At 35.9% G+C, this 3,647-nt stretch overlaps 1 protein-coding gene and 1 long non-coding RNA gene across 2 annotated transcripts in view; both read left to right on the forward strand.

Moving 5' to 3' along the window:
* Positions 1 to 2,395, forward strand: part of LOC107701343 (receptor-interacting serine/threonine-protein kinase 2-like) — a 21,681-nt gene extending 19,286 nt beyond the window's left edge. Inside the window, exon 12 of the mRNA XM_016503334.1 lies at positions 2,175 to 2,395. The gene's annotated coding sequence lies outside the window, so the exon portion shown is untranslated. The remainder of the gene's footprint in view (positions 1 to 2,174) is intronic.
* A 273-nt stretch (positions 2,396 to 2,668) lies between these two features.
* LOC107701345 (uncharacterized) overlaps positions 2,669 to 3,647 on the forward strand; it is a 4,854-nt gene continuing 3,875 nt past the window's right edge. Inside the window, exon 1 of the long non-coding RNA XR_001635636.1 lies at positions 2,669 to 2,695. This is a non-coding gene — a long non-coding RNA (uncharacterized LOC107701345). The remainder of the gene's footprint in view (positions 2,696 to 3,647) is intronic.

Raw genomic sequence — 3,647 nt, forward strand, 5'->3', positions numbered from 1 at the left:
TCTCTCTCTCTCTCTCTCTCTCTCTCTCTCTCTCTCTCTCTCTCTCTCTCTCTCTCTCTCTCTGAGTACAGACCTCTTAAAATAGACAGGGCAACTCAAGAAGCCTTTTTGCCTCTGGTGGAAAAACACATCAGGGTCTGCGGTCTGGGATTGCGACAGCACTCATCCTGTTGACCCGTTACACCCTGACAGTCTTGCTTTCTTCAGTCTGACCAGGATCACCATCACTCTGGAAACTTGCATAACTCATCTCTACTCTCTTCCTCACTACAATCCATCTTTTCTATTCATCATTTTTTTTTCATTTTTTTTTTCCGACAGCATTCCTTCTGACATGATTAAAGGTAAAGTACGACAGTTTGCACTACATTTAAAAAAAGTTAAATAGGACCCCAAACTGTTGGCCCTACAGTGACATTTCCAGGGGTTAGTGAGGGCATTGCCTGTTGGTAAAATATCTAAATTTGAAGCGATTTCTGTTATTATTAATTAAAAAAATGGAATTAACTTCAAGCTTATTCACGCAGGTATGTGTTACTCCGCAGCGGTGATGACCCGACCAGGCTACAATAGTCCAAATATAAGTACTTATTATAAGTGTACCGTAGTGATTCGGAATAAGACAAAAACGCGGTTTGGAAGATGAATTCATGATGTACTCGCTCATTATATACACTTTGCAAATTTTGAACACAGAAAAAGTTACATAGCTTTAATTCACCCCATACCTAAACTTAACAACTACTTTACTAACTATTAATAAGCAACAAATTAGGAGTTTATTGAGGAAAAAGTAATAGCCAATAGTTAGTTAATAGTCAGAATTGGTCCCCAAACTTAAGAGTGAAATTTACTAATATATTATTGAAATCAAAAGTTAATATCTAATGGACCTGAGCTGATATGAACTAACAGTAAATAGTTGTCAAAAGATGAATAAATAATGTAACAAATTAGTTACTTTTTTGCATTTATTAACCATAACTTAATGGGATCTTATTTTGAAGTGTTACTGGAATATTTTTCGTATAATATATTTGGGCACTTTACAGTAACGTCCCATTAGTTAACGTAAGTTAATGCATTAACTAACATTAACTAACAATGAGCAATACATTTGTTACATTATTTCTTAAACTTTGTTCATGTTAAAAAATATTTACATATTACTGATCTAAAATTATAACTGTTCATTGTTATTTCATTCAGCTCAGGTCCATTAAATAATATTAATAGAGACAACTTTTGATTTTAATAATGCATTAATAAATGTTAAAATTAAGATATCATAAATACATAAATAAATTCTACAGAAATATTTTTCACTGTTAGTGCTGAATAATGTGGTTAACTAATATTAACAAACAGAATCTTATTGTAAAGTGTTACCAATATTTAATGCCAATCACAAATTTGTTCCGTTCTAAAATATGGTAACAATTTAAATGCAAAATGTAGTTTGGTTGTTCTGAAAGTCATTTTGCATTGTGCAAATGACTAAGAAACAACAGTGGGGAAATAATATGTATCTGGGATGTTAATGCTAAACAAAACCACCATAATCATCATCAAAATTGTGTTTATAAAACAGATAGTTCCGGTCCTTGATTCTGATTGGTTGAGCCGCGTTCGAAGCTGTTGTAAATTACACTACAAACATACACCTTTGTTTACTTCTGTGTGTTGCCCGGCAACCACTTTGTTGGAACCACAACTGTTTCTGAGGAACTACATTGTTTGGTGGAAGAATACTGTTTTTATTTATGTCATTACACCTTACTAACTATTAATAAGCAACAGATTAGGAGTTTATTGAGGAAAAAGTAATAGCCAATAGTTAGTTAATAGTCAGAATTGGTCCCCAAACTTAAGTGTGAAATTTACGAATATATTATTGAAATCAAAAGTTGTGTCAGTTAATATCTAATGTCATTACACTTTATTTGCTCTGTTTTATTCTGTGAAACCTTACTACGTATATGGACTAACCGTTTTATAAAAGCAATAAGCCCCGTGAAGCCGTGGTTTACAATGAAGTTATAACAGCTAAGGGGGTTTTATAACAACGCCCATTAGCTGTTATAAATTCACTTGTAAACCATGGCTTATTGCTTTATTAACGAGCTTTACCAGTGATTACAGCTGTAATAATTGTTGACTTCTTGTGTCTTCAGCATGAAGAAACGGATGTCTTTAGGCCAAAAACTCTGTCTGGGGTCACGAGGAGACCTGGACCTGAAGAAACCGGCTGGAGCCTGCAATGGTCCAGACTCGCAGGAGGAGAAGATGATCATGAGGAGGGAGATTTCTCTCACTAACGGCATCTGCTTAATTGTGGGCAACATGACTGGCTCGGGCATTTTCGTGTCGCCCAAGGGTGTGCTGTTGTACTGCGCCTCCTACGGCCTTTCGCTGGTCATCTAGGCTCTCGGTGGCATATTTTCTGTGTTTGGTGCACTGTGTTACGCAGAACTTGGAACCACTATTACAAAGTCTGGCGCTAGTTACGTGTACATCCTGGAGGCTTTTGGGAGTATCCTTGCTTTCATTCAACTGTGGACGTCCATCCTGCTGGTCGAGCCGGCCAGCCAGGCTGTCATCTCGCTGACGGTTGCCAACTACCTGGTGGAAGCGCTCTACCCAACCTGTCAGTCTCCGTACGATGCTGTGAGACTGATAGCAGCGGCTTGTCTCTGTGAGTCCTCAGTGTGAAAGATTGTGATTGCAAAAAGTTAAGTTATTCCAAAGAACAATACTGTCTTTCTTTTTAATCTTTCATCAACCACCTCTGAAATGACTTCCCTTTTCGGCTGGTTCCTGTTAGCCATTGTTGTGTGAGATCCTGTCACCCCAAAGCCACTGTATTACCTCAGACAACTTGTTTTTATGTGTGCCCAATTCAGTGCCTGATTAGAAATGACATAAAATGACTTTATAATGTATTTTTTCTTAATTACGAAAAATTAATGTCATTTAAATTACATATAACGTTATATTACCAAAGCTAAACGTTTTCAAATTAAACATTTCACTTTGTGTTTTCAGTTAGCTAAGCTAATTAGCTTAGCATAGCGTTTACTCTTTAAGAACAAGTATTTTGATTAAGCGATACTTCACCCAAATATGATCATTTTTGTCATCATTTACTTACCCTCATGTTGTTGCAAAACAGTTTGACTTTCTTTCTTCTGTTAAACACAAAAGAAGATATTTTGAGAAATGTCTCGGTGTTTATTTGTTCATAAAATGCAAGTCAATGGGCTCTAATGTTGTTTGGTACCCAGTGTTCTTCAAAATATCTTCTTTTGTGTTTTACAGAAGAATGAAAGTCATTCAGGTTTGGAACTACTTGAGTGTAACTTTCATGTTTAGGTGAACCTTTAGCTAAAACAAGATATCACAATAACGTGTTTTTGTTCAGGCATTGAAGAAGGGATAGGATCGAGAACAGCACCTTAAATATATAATTTGATAAAAACATATAATTATTTATTACAAATTGCATTATATTATTATTGTAGATGTTATGTCAGTGATTTTATTTATTGTGCGTGTGTGTGTGTGTGTGTGTGTGTGTGAGAGAGAGAAGAGAGAGAGTGTGTGTGTGTGTGTGTGTGTGTGTGTGTGTGTGTGTGTGTGTGTGTGTG

The sequence above is a fragment of the Sinocyclocheilus anshuiensis genome, unplaced genomic scaffold (assembly GCF_001515605.1).
Source record: "Sinocyclocheilus anshuiensis isolate Anshui unplaced genomic scaffold, SAMN03320099.WGS_v1.1 scaffold1726, whole genome shotgun sequence".
NCBI classification, from domain to species: domain Eukaryota; kingdom Metazoa; phylum Chordata; class Actinopteri; order Cypriniformes; family Cyprinidae; genus Sinocyclocheilus; species Sinocyclocheilus anshuiensis.